The sequence below is a fragment of the Hordeum vulgare genome, chromosome 7H (assembly GCF_904849725.1).
Source record: "Hordeum vulgare subsp. vulgare chromosome 7H, MorexV3_pseudomolecules_assembly, whole genome shotgun sequence".
NCBI classification, from domain to species: Eukaryota; Viridiplantae; Streptophyta; class Magnoliopsida; order Poales; family Poaceae; genus Hordeum; species Hordeum vulgare.
The window spans coordinates 327,823,879-327,837,674 of NC_058524.1; the positions used below are offsets into that span (position 1 = coordinate 327,823,879).

Consider the following 13,796-nt stretch of genomic DNA (forward strand, 5'->3'; position numbering starts at 1 on the left):
TGTATTCGGAGACTAATATTCTATTGTATTCGATAAATATGTTGTTTATATGTTGTGCTATCTATATTCTGTGCAATAATATATTTTGTAATCTGTGCAAATATCAGAAAAAATAAAATAAATACCTAATATTCATACTAGTGGCGCATCACTCAGCACACTAGTGCGCCATTACTAAGCCAGAGCATATGGGTAAATATGGCCCTAGGACGCATACTAATGGCGCAACAATAGGGCAATACTAATGGCGCACCAGGATATATACTAATGGCGCACCTGTATCTATACTAATGGCGCACCGTGAGCAATACTAATGGCGCACCGTGAGCAATACTAATGGCGCACCGTGAGCAATACTAATGGCGCACCGTGAGCAATACTAATGGCGCACTACCTGGTGTGCCATTAGTATACCAGATACTAATGGCGCACTTGTAGTGCGCCATTAGTAAAAAATCTAATGGCGTGATGCTAGTGGCGCACCCATAGTGCGCCATTAGTAGCAAAAAATGGTGCGCCATTAGAAGGCCTTTTTCTAGTAGTGTATCCCACCCTTTCTCCCTCGTCCCCATCTCCTTGCTACCGCCGCCGCCACCTCCTCCCCGTCCCTGCCCCCCTCCAGATCCACACCACCTGTCCTTCCTAAGGTCATCAGGTGCAGGTCGCGTCCGCGCTCTCCGTGCCGATCCTCTCGACGCTGCTCGGCAGGGCAGTCGCGCTCGTCTTCCTCGCCGGGTACCTGCACCACAAGCACGCCGACATCACGCACGTGCCCCCCTCAGCCGTCGGCGCCGCGCCGGACCTGCCCAAGCAGGTCCGCCCCGCCCATGTTCAGATCCTACCCAATGCTGCTCGTCGCGGGCCTCCTCGCCGCGCTGCTCCCAGCGGCGGCCGCCACCTTCGGGCCGCAGCCGGGGGCGCCGTGCGACACCACTCTCCTGGCGACGCAGGCCGCGCTCTTCTACGCCCCCGACATGCCCACCACGTAGTGCTGCGAGCCCGTCGTCGCCGCCGTCGACCTCAGGGGCGGCGTCCCCTGCCTCTGCCGCGTCGTGGCCGAGCCGCAGCTGGTCATGGCCGGCCTCAACGTCAGCCACCTCCTCAAGCTCTACACCTCCTGCGGCGGTCTCCAGGACGGCGCCCGCCTTACCGCCGCTTGCGAAGGTACGCGCCAGGGGCGGTACTTGACGTTTGTTTCGTATATATTGTAAAATCTTCCCAGCTAATACTCTCCAGTTTGTAACAGGAGTTACAACATTGGCTTGTCTAGTGGCATTAATTATGTTAAAGCTTTCACCTACGTGGATATGGTATTGTCAACCAGATGGAGAAACTGTTGGATTTGTGTAGTTTTATTGGCTAATGCTGCATATGCTCTTCTATATTTCGATCATTGTCTACCTCATGAATCATCATATGTGCATAACATCCCCACTATCTGCATTTTATATGCACCGTCAGCCGATCAGATAAAGGATTTTCACTACCTTCTGTTGTGGTATTTTTCCTCTGCTTTTCAGTATTCTGTTAGAAACTTAACCTGATCCTTTTGTTTCAGCCAGCCAAACTTTACAAGTTGAAACATCTTACGAAGGTTGAGGTTATTTCAAGTGACCCTAGTGGTTGCACATTTGTTCTGGTATAGTTCCCCTTGCATTCTTCTTCTGTTGGTAGTTAAAGAAGCTATTTGTCATATCCACTTCTAACCATTTAATAAACTGCATTGTAGGGGTTTCATAACCTTAGGAATCAGGCTGTTGCTCCTCCACAATGGACGATGCGAAACATTGATGACATGTTGTTCCCTAGAAAGTCTTCTTTGTGGTGTTAGATCTGCTACTTTTGGTTAGCCTGTTTTCCTTCCATTTTTTACATGTTTTTGAAGTCTACACATTCAGCAAAACGATAATGACGTTCTCTTACATGCTGTTTACTCTCCTTTAGATTGTTTTTTTTTGCAAAAAACATTTTGTATCTTCTCTCCGCTCTATTTGCCCAACAAATATGTATAAAAAAAGTCATCTGTGCACATGTAGTGGCTGCTTTGCTTTCTATTGTCATTTTGCGTTCTTCAAAAGATAGTTTGCATGTTGTTTTCACTTTGCTGTATTGCTTTGGCTTGGGCTCATGTTTTATGAAAATGGCTGGAGCACTGCCTTTTAACTAGAAAAAGGAGATTAACTAGAAATAACATTTTGAAGCTAGCCAGTCCTTTAGTAGATATGGAGTAGCAAATTAGTTCTATGTATATGTATTACAAAAAACTAAATGTAACAGACTAATACAAATCTGTTTGATGGTAAAGTTAAGGTAGATCACATTGATGTGGTGACCTGAGAGAGCTTTGACAATTGTTTGTTTATTTATTTTGCAGAAATCGTCTACTTTTTTGTATCTTGAACATCTGCAAGGAGATACTTAGTTATCTTCCAAAAGTTGTTGGAATTGATATTGTGGAGTTAGCTCTCCGGGCAAAGGTGCATATAGAAACTTTGTCTCCCATTACAGAGACCTGCTTTTGACCTTCCCCGTACCTCCCGCCCCCCTCTATCTTAACTAAATTACTACAAGTGGACTAATTTTTTCGACAAGCTACCGATCGGTTTATATACAGATTAAGTGAGTCCAATTGCATGTTGGCTTGATATTTTGTAATTATCTTTTTTTAGGAAAATATAGTGACACTGGATAACCAAGATAATAACAAAGAAGGGCAAGAAACATCTGTTGCTACTCAGACTGAGAGGAAAGTAACGGCAAAAGTTACTGTGGAAAATGATCTCGTGTCTCAAGCAAAGGATGATGAGGAGGACATGGAGACACTTCTTGACACGTAAGAAATGACCATATTACTAGCTATTTCTTGCTGTATTAGTATTACTTCTTTTAGCAATATTTTCTCGTCAGCTTAATTTATGCTCTTGAAAGCTGCATATCTAATACTCCCTATGATCCAAAATAAGTGTAGTTTTGAACTGGGGTTAGTTCAAAACTGCGACACTTATTATGGATCGGCGGTAGTAATTAATTTCTGTTTTGTTAGTTGTATTCTTTTTCAGTTGCTTGTTTTCAACCTAGCATTGCTGGCTTACTTGTTGGCAGCAGATATTTGACAAATGTAGATAATGCAGGTATGTTATGGGCATTGGTGAAGCTGATGCTTTCTCCGAGAGATTGAAGTAGGAGCTTGTTGCTTTGGAAGCAGCTAATGTCTATCAGTTGGTGGAAAGTGAGCCTTTAATAGAGGAGGTATAACTTCCATTCTTGTCGTATCAAATTCTATGCAATGCTAATGGATTTTCTATGATATCAAACCACGTTGCTGCTGCATGCCACTTTTATTGCTAAACTCACGAGTTGATTCTTTTGGCACACTATTTTATTCCATTGACTGGCAAATGCTTGGATTTGTAGGTTTTGCAGGGTATTGACGCTGCTAGTTCTAACTCGTGTTGCCATTATGATTGTTCTCATTCTAACTCGTGTTGCGATTACAATTTTAAATAGCGGATAGCGGGCTCGCTATGGATTTGGGTCGGTATAGCTATTGCGGGCGCTATGTCCTCACAATATACTTATAAAATGTGCAAGATATTAAGCATGTTTTGTATATGTTTAGAGTTGTCAATAAAAATCGGTTTTTTAACTTTGCAATTTATTTGTATAAGCTCTATGTGATAGTCTCCCTAACTTACATGCACATAAGATGTTTGCATGGTCAAAGCTGTTGGCTACAGTCGACTAAAAACACTTATGAAACAATTGTGTCCGTATGTATCTAGCCCCATACCTCAATATTTTAATCAAATAACTTCTATGTCCGGAAGCATCATGTTAAATTAATCAACTTGTAATGAGATAAGAGTTTTCGTGTAGCAACTGTCTTGGTTCTACCCGCAAAAAAAATTGTTTTGGTTCTGCACTTTCCATCGTGTACCAAAGTAGCAATACTTCAGGCTAGCACCTGTAACATCCCAAATTTCGGAATGTTAATATAATTATTAGATTGATTGATTGTTTGTTTGAGTGATTGAAACTTGAGTGAAATTTGAAACTTTTAAAAACTTTTGAATGAGCGGGAATAAAATGACTTTCCCCTTTTTCCCGTGAATTCAAATTCATCGATTTAAAATCAATGAGAGGAGATAGCATGACTTCTTCAACTATAAAAAAATTTGAATCAAGGTGGCATTGGAATTCCTTTCGACTTTGCTTTGCATTTTGTTTCTTCCTCACTCACGGAATGCCGGGAACAATACTTTATCAAACAAGAGAAAAAGAGAGGAGAAACATGACCCTCCAAACCCGGGGATATTCTTTGAAATATTTGAGCCATGACACCCAATATTTATTTGAGTAATTATTTGCAAAAATAAATAAATCATTTAGGCGATTTTCTGAAAAACATTTTTTTGAAGTATTTATTTTGGTAGTGAAAAAAATGCCCATATTTTTGGATTTATTTTTCAGAAAATTTTAATATATTATACCCCTATATTCCGAGGATATTCTATTTCCTTTTAATCGTATTAATTCCTGTTTTAATAGAAAGGGAAAGAGATCTCTTATTTTAGGAATGTACTTGGGCCACGTTAGGAAACCAATCTCGCCCAATCCCACCTTCTTCTTCCTCCTCACGAGCTTCCTTCTGTGGCCATGGCAGAAGCTTCCCAGGAAGCTTCCCTCCCCCGATTCGCGGGCTACACTTCCTTCCCGAGCCTCCCACCACCCTATAAAACGCCCCTCCTCTCCTCGTTCCATTTTCCCCATCACCTCGCCCTCTCCCTGCCCGTAGCCACGGCGCCCCCACCATTGTTGTTCCTGCGAGGAGCCGAACAGAAGAACGCCCAGGAGCCCCTGACGCCACCTTCCTCGCCTCCGGGACCCCCTCCGCCGTTCCCCCTCCCCGCCGGTGACCTCCCCTCGCCGGAGCAAGCCCCACCTCGCCGGCCAACCTCCCAGCCACGGCCAACCTTCCATCCATGGTGAGCTTCAAAGAAATCCCGTCACAGTTTTTTTTTCCAGAAAAAGAGCAACCTTATAAAATTCATATCTGTTAGTGTGTAACTCCAAATTCGGTGATTCTTTTTGCGTTAGATCAAAAATTTTCTGTAGTTTTCAAAAACATATTATTTGCCTATGTTTGGAATTTTCAAATTTGAATTAGATCAGATTCAGTTTAAACTTTGTTTTGCTTATTCTAGGAGTTTAAAAATAGATTTAAATTTAATTATTTTTGCTGCTGTTTCCTAGTGATCATATCTTTCAGTAGTTTAAGTTTCAATTTTTTTTAAATAATTTTACTTGGGGTTTTTACCAAAACAGATTCTGTTTTAGTTCTTTTAGGATTATGGCTATTTCTTTTTCTATAATTGTTTTTAAATTATTTTCTTTTATACTTTAGAAAGTTTATATTTTGTTTCTGTTAGTTTAAAGTAGGTATTAGACCAATTTTTATTTTTATTTTTATTTGTTATCATGAAATCAGTTCTAGTTCTCTAATAACTTGCAATTGATTTCTCTACTGTTTCAACTCCCATTTGAAAATACTTTCAAAATACTTTTATGTAAAATACTTTATTTTATCTTGGTTAATTTTATATCATATTTCTCTGTTATTTAATGTTTTATTTTCAGTTAGAACAAAAAAACTATTTAGTGTTTGATGTAGTAGAAGACTCCTAGTTTTAGTTGAAGTTTGTTTCGGATTCTTATTCGCTCTCTCTTTTGTTTTGATTGCTAGAATGATTGCTAGTATGAGTGCTTATGTGAACGATATGTTTGTTATATAGATTTCATCGGAGAGTGACGAATAGTCTATCAAGTTATTTCTTGAGAACGATAATTCTTCTTCATCAAACTCACCAGGCAAGTCATTTGATCATGTATCACCTATGTTTTATGCATCGTAGTTCTACCGTTCTATGCCCAATTGCATGCTGAGTAGGTACTTCGAAATTATGGTTACATATTGTAGTATCATGTAGTCGGCACCCAACAACCCCGTTACTAGGCCCGGGACGACAAATTTCATATTGCTATGCTTGAGTAGATGAGATTCTGGTTGAGAGTTTATCACGAGTGATACAAGAATAATTTAATAACCAAGACCGGTTATGTCAAGACTTTTCAAGACCTCGTGATGGAATGCAACTCTGGGTGAAGGACGGTTGATCGGCTCCCTAGAGAAACCAGTGGATGACCCCGGATGCGGGAGACGTTCCATGACATCTTGCGGAAAGCTTCACCCAGGCTCAAAGAGACGGATGGATATTTTCAAGACCCAAGGCTTACCTGCAAAACCACAAGTCATTATGGGCTCTCGCTTGGTTGGACAACGCAGCGACTATGGACAGGCGGTGCTAGCAGATGTAGAAGAACGGTAGGATTGGATGGGCACCGACAGGGATTCAGAGGGACCCGTTGAAAGACCATGTTTTGATCATCCGGTCTTCAAACACCCTGAAGTGCGAGGACATACTCGGAGGCGATCAAATCTTGTGGGGAACGTGTGCAAAACTCTGCAGAGTACTCAAACCTAATCGATTAGCCGTGTCCACGGTCATGGACAACTTGAGCCAAAGGAACTGAAGTTATCTGGAATTCTCAACACCATTATATATATTTGATGTGGGCAATATTGATAACTTGGGTATGAGAACTGGTTGGCGGAACCATCTCATCAACAACCAACTACATAGTAATATTTTGCTTTTAGCCCGTCTCTTGTTGTAGGAGAAAATTTGCTTTACGCAAAAACTTTCAACACCACCTGCCATATATGCATATAGTATAGATGATATTTTACCCCCTCTCATATGTGACTTGCCGGCATATTCAATATGCTGACCTACACGGCTGCAACGTCTTATGTTGCATATATTTTTTCTTCGACGAGTAAAAGTACGATTCAGGGTTACGGTCTACGCTCAACTTGTCGTTGGTGTTTATTGGGACTCCACTCCCTTGACTACTTCCGCTGAGATATTTAAGGTATATATTAGTTTTACGCTATTTACATGTGATTGCACTTTGATATATACATTGATCTACTGTGTGTGCCAGCATACTGATGCAGGGATGGCACAGCTACACAGAGGCTTGACTCGTTTTGAGTCGGGTTGCTACAGAAATGGTATCAGAGCATATGTTGACTGTAGGACGTGACCCTAGAAAGTGGAAAACTTCTTAGGATAGGATCTCTCAAAAAATATTATTTTCGAGAACACCTTTCACTTCTCATCTCTTCTGATTTCATCAAATGTTCTCTCTCACATCAAAAAGTTATACAATCTCGTTACCCCTTTGACCTCATGAAGAATCAACGGAGTTCTACTTCAAAGTAAAGAGGATTTCACCACGCATTTGAAGAATTGAAGCTACACCAACAGAAGACTCTCAAGACCCGAAGAACTGGAAGACCCTGAAGTGTTCGAATAATTATATGACCATTAGAAGTCCAAACCCCTTTTATATACCCACGTTATATACGATGATTTGTGAGCCGTAATTGGTGTGTGTTTTTCGACGGCCACAAATAAAACCTATTCTCAAAAATATCGTTTGTATTGTCTGTATCTCCCTCCCTCTCTTACCCGTCGCATCCCCAAAACCTCAACCATATCAGATGGAGTATGAAGCTGGACTTGTAGTTTGTGGACCAATGACCCAGCTTGAGGCTGAAATATGGATTGAGAACATGGAGAACCACTTTGGGAGCAACTTGATCTCAAGGAAGTATGAAGTGCACCACGCTCTCCAGTACTTTACCCAAAGTGCTGCTATCTGGTGGAAAATGCACCATGCCATACAAGGATCTAGTGGAGCAGAAACTTGGGACGAAATCAAGGAGACTTTGTTAAGATCCCGTCCCATTCAGAAGTGCTATGATAATCCGAAGGAGAAGACTTGTGCATGCAAGATCTGTGGAGAAATAGGACACACCCAGGAAGAAGTGCACTCATTGTGAAGAAAATCACCCAGCTGAGGGGTACCCAAGTAGTCAGGTGACTTGTTTCCTTTGTGAAGGAACCACCCACTACCCAGCTCAATGTCACATTTACCCCAAGGTACAACAAGTTGTCCAGCAGTAAAAAGAAGCAATGAAGGAAACACTCAAGAAGAAGATTCTAGAAGAGCCGATGATGAACGAAAATATTGAAGACCCTGATGGACAAGGTCTGACCAGAGTTTTCTCCAATGCATGCTACTCATGTGGAGAAGAAGGACATTATTCACAGGATTGCACGAACGGAAGCCAAGAGTATCTGGGAAACTTCCCGATGGAAAAAGTGGAGTTTGATCCACTGGAAATAGAAGAACTGGCCAAAATAAAGGAGTCCGGAAAGAAAAAAAGGTACCCTCGGAAGAGCCAAATCTCTGCAGATATAGACCTGAGTCATGTCGGATGTTACAAGTGTATGGAATTTGGCCACCACAAATACATGTGCTCAGGAAGGAAGCCGGAAACCCAAGGAGCAAAGCAAACACTAAGACGCCTCGAGACTTGTCAGAACTTATTTTCTTTCGTTGCAAGGAAGCAGGATATTTTGCCAATGATTGTCCACAAAGGAAGAAAGCTAAAAAGGAGTAGTTAAGTTTTGATCGCGGCAATTAGTGTAATCTGAAGAACTCTTGTTTTTCATGAGATCATGGAGTGGAATTTTTTGTAACAGAAGTCCCTGAGATTGTAATAACATCATGAATAAATGGAATTTATTGTCTCATGATTGCCTATGTTGAACATGTATGCGTTGTTTCTCTTCGAACGAAGATCTCTGAACAATTATGAGGATATGAGAAAATATAGTCTATGCAGGCATGAGTATAATTCATTTTAAGTGTGGTAGTAATCGGTAAACCCACAGGACCCAAGGAGTAGGAATATACCATGCATACCAAGAAGCCAAACCCACTAAATACAGTCGAAGGAAATGTTAGATCATATCAAACTATGGGTATGACAAAAGTTGGATAGTGTACCTTGGAATTGGAATTTTGAGGAGGGATTTAATATGAGGAACAAACACTTTTATTGGTTAACAAACCAACGGCAAGGAAAAAATGAGTTCAAGGAATACAATCGGTACCAAGGATGCATCTCAAGATTTTCATGAAGGTTTCCCCAAGCGCATGAGGTAATAAGCTATGATGGATTAGCAAACGTTTTTCTTAGGTGCATACGAAAAACCCGAGAGTTGTGAAGATACGTTAGATGTTTTGTTCAGCTTGCAGAACCGATGGATTACACGAACTTCATTCGTGGACAAGAGAAATTCTGCAACGCTTGTGAGGATGCCAAAGTGTTAGAATGCGAGATTCTCTAAACCTTATACAGAGAAATGATTTGGGTGCGGAATGGATTGATCACCATGACGACTTACTCTTATCATTTATCTTGCTATTCGGAATGGTAAATCTGAGAGACTTACCCATAGTGAGAGACGACGTTCTTTGAAGCTTTTGTTTAAGCCTTAGAATGGTATGTTGAAAGCCCCATGTATATGGCACTTGTTCTCACGCATAAGAAATTTTACGGTGAGGATGAAGCCAAGACCCATTTCACTGCAGGATAACCACAAATGATAGACCACCATGAGAACCATCGATAAGTTATTTAGAATGATCACGAGACCTGTCAGTTAAGAACACCCAGTGACGGAAGAAGCTTATATCAACAGAAGAACCCTTGATTTTGATGGAAACATTATGAATACAATGGAAGAGCTTCACCAAAGTAGTTACCATGAAGACTGTGAGAAGTCAGTTGCCAAAAACCCCACAGGATCGTTAAAACATTTTTGAGGGACCAGTAATCTTTATTTTAAGTGTGGTAGCATCCCACTTTACAGGAGATTGGATTTGTTTGAATACCTCCAAAACCCTAACCTTTCTTTCTAGCCTCTTCGAATCTCGAGGACGAGATTCATTTTAAGTGTGGTAGGTTTGCAACATCCCAAATTTCGGAATGTTAATATAATTATTAGATTGATTGTTTGTTTGTTTGAGTGATTAAAACTTGAGTGAAATTTGAAACTTTTAAAAACTTTTGAATGAGAGGGAATAAAATGACTTTCCCCTTTTTCCCGTGAATTCAAATTCATCGATTTAAAATCAATGAGAGGAGATAGGATGACTTCTTCAACTATAAAAAATTTGAATCAAGGTGGCATTGGATTTCCTTTCAGTTTTGCTTTGCATTTTGTTTCTTCCTCACTCACGGAATGCCGGGAACAATACTTTGTCAAACAAGAGAAAAAGAGACGAGAAACATGACCCTCCAAACCCGGGGATATTCTTTGAAATATTTGAGCCATGACACCAATATTTATTGGAGTAATAATTTGAAAAAAGAAATAAAGAATTTAGGGGATTTTCTGAAAAACATTTTTTTGAAGTATTTATTTTGGTAGTGGAAAAAATGCCCATATTTTTCGATTTATTTTTCTGAAAATTTTAATAATTATACCCCTATATTCCGAGAATATTCTATTTCCTTTTAATCGTATTAATTCTTGTTTTAATAAAAAGGGAAAGAGATCTCTTATTTTAGGAATGTACTTGGGCCGCGTTAGGAAACCAATATCGCCCAATCCCACCTTCTTCTTCCTCCTCACGAGCTTTCTTTTGTGTCCATGGCAGAAGCTTCCCAGGAAGCTTCCCTCCCCCGATTCGCGGGCTACACTTCCTTCCCGAGCCTCCCACCACCCCTATAAGAACGCCCCTCCTCTCCTCGTTCCATTTTCCCCATCAGCTCGGCCTCTCCCTGCCCGTAGCCACGGCGCCCCCACCATTGTTGCTCCTGCGAGGAGCCGAACAGAAGAACGCCCAGGACCCCGTGACGCCCCCTTCCTCGCCTCCGGGACCCCCTCCGCCGTTCCCCCTCCCCGTCGGTGACCTCCCCTCGCCGGAGCAAGCCCCACCTCGCCGGCCAACCTCCCAGCCACGGCCAACCTACCATCCATGGTGAGCATCAAAGAAATCCCGTCACAGGTTTTTTTCAGAAAAAGAGCGAACTTATAAAACTCATATCGATTAGTGTGTAACTCCAAATTAGGTGATTCTTTTTGCGTTAGTTCACAAATTTTCTGTAGTTTTCAAAAACATATTATGTGCCTATGTTTGAAATTTTCAAATTTGAATTAGTTCAGATTTAGTTTAAACTTTGTTTTCCTTATTCTCGGAGTTTAAAAATAGATTTTAATTTAATTCTTTTTGCTGTTGTTTCCTAGTGATCATATCTTTCAGTAGTTTAAGTTTCAATTTTTGTTAAATACTTTTACTTGGGGTTTTTACCAAAACAGATTCTGTTTTAGTTCTTTTAGGATTATGGCTATTTCTTTTTCTATAATTGTTTTAAAATTATTTTCTTTTATACTTTAGAAAGTTTATATTTTGTTTCTGTTAGTTAACAGTAGGTCTTCAACAAATTTTTATTTGTTATCATGAAATCAATTCTAGTTATCTAATAACTTGCAATTGATTTCTCTACTCTTTCAACTCCCATTTGAAAATACTTTCAAAATAGTTTTATGTAAAATACTTTATTTTATCTTGGTTAAATTTATATCTTAGTTCTCTGTTATTTAATGTTTTATTTTCAGTTAGAACAAAAAAAAACTATTTAGTGTTTGATGTAGTAGAAGACTCCTAGTTTTAGTTGAAGTTTCTTTCGGATTCTTATTCGCTCTCTCTTTTGTTTTGATTGCTAGAATGATTGCTAGTATGAGTGCTTATGTAAATGATATGTTTGTTATATAGATTTCATCGAAGAGTTATGAATAGTCTATCAAGTTATTTCTCGAGAACGATAATTCTTCTTCATCAACCTCACCAGGCAAGTCATTTGATCATGTATCACCTATGTTTTATGCATCGTAGTTCTACCATCCTATGCCCAATTGCATGCTGAGTACGTAATTCGAAATTATGGTTACATATTGTAGTATCATGTGGTAGGCACCCAACAACCGCGTTACTAGGCCCGGGACGACAAATTTCATATTGCTATGCTTGAGTAGACGAGATTCTGGTTGAGAGTTTATCACGAGTGATGCGAGAATAATTTAATAACTAAGACCGGTTAAGTCAAGACTTTTCAAGACCTCATGATGGAATCCAACACTGGGTGAAGGACGGTTGATCGGCTCCCTAGAGAAACCAGTGGATGACCTGGGATGCTAGAGACGTGCCATGACATCTTGCGGAAAGCTTCACACACGCTCAAAGAGACGGACGGATATTTTCAAGACCCAAGGCTTACCTGCACAACCACAAGTCATTATGGGCGCTGGCTTGGTTGGACAACGCGGCGACTCTGGACAGGCGGTGCTAGCAGATGTAGAAGAACGGTAGGATTGGATGGGCACCGACAGGGATTTAGAGGGACCCGTTGAAAGACCATGTTTTGATCATCCGGTCTTCAAACACCCTGAAGTGCGAGGACATACTCGGAGGCGATCAAATCTTGTGGGGAACGTGTGCAAAACTCTGTAGAGTACTCAAACCTAATCGATTAGCCGTGTCCATTCTTATGGACAACTTGATCCAAAGGAACTGAAGTTATCTGGAATTCTCAACACCATTATATATATTTGATGTGGGTAATATTGATAACTTAGGTATGAGAACTGGTTGGCGGAACCATCTCATTAACAACCAACTACGTAGTAATATTTTGCTTTTAGCCCCTCTCTTGTTGTAGGAGAAAATTTGCTTTACGCTAAAACTTTCAACACCACCTGCCATATATGCATATAGTATAGATGATATTTTACCCCCTCTCATATGTGACTTGCCGGCATATTCAATATGGTGACCTACACCGCTGCAACGTCTTATGTTGAAGATATTTTTTCTTCGACGAGTAAGAGTATGATTCAGGGTTACGGTCTACACTCAACTTGTCGTTGGTGTTTACTAGGACTCCACTCCGTTGACTGCTTCCGCTGAGATATTTAAGGTATATATTAGTTTTACGCTATTTACATGTGATTGCACTTTGATATATACATTGATGTACTGTGTGTGCCAGCATACTGATCCAGGGATGGCACAGCTACACAGAGGCTTGACTTGTTTTGAGTCGGGTCGCTACAGTAGAAGAACCAAGGGGAGAGAGAGGTAGGTCGTACAATAGCTAGACGGTACTGCATGCGTGACACACATGCTTGTGGTGGTGTTTAGGGTTCTGTTTGTCGACTTGTTAGGATTTGTACTGTCCATGTTCATCGATTCAAATTGTTGCTCGAATATTAGTTTCCATATCTGCCTTGCCATTTTGCATGAGTTCAACTATTCCTCTTCTGTTAATTTTTATCCTGAGATCCGTTGCCTTGCACCACACTAATGTTTCATCCTTGCACCACACTAATGTTTGAATGAATTATGAATTGTAGGAGAAGGCTTCCTACTTTACCAATGCTGAGAAGCTCAAGGTCGGGTACACTTTGCGTACACGGATTAGAAGAGCAACAGCAGGGGAGGGGGTCCGAAGTCTTTGGAACGGTAGTGTAATTGATTGATGATGGATGGTTGCAGTTGTTGGTAGAAATGGTAGAAAGACTTTTAAGCGGCAGCTCTTGCTGGCAGAAATGGTAGCTCTAGTCCCATGTAGTGTAGTTCACGTGCTTGGGCTGCCCTATGTTGCTTCATTTTTATGTTAATTAAGTTTGTCAAATGTACCTACTGTCGTGTCGTGGCTTGTTTGAATTCCCTCTTTGTTTCACTTTGTTGCTGGAACAAATAGAAATGAAATCACTTTCTGGAACAAAAAGTTGCTGAATTCAAAAATGAAA

General features: G+C 40.6%; 1 pseudogene; it reads left to right on the forward strand.

The window, feature by feature from the left end:
* The first annotated feature begins 827 nt into the window (after positions 1-827).
* Positions 828-13,531, forward strand: LOC123411378 (annotated as a pseudogene).
* Positions 13,532-13,796: the final 265 nt, after the last annotated feature.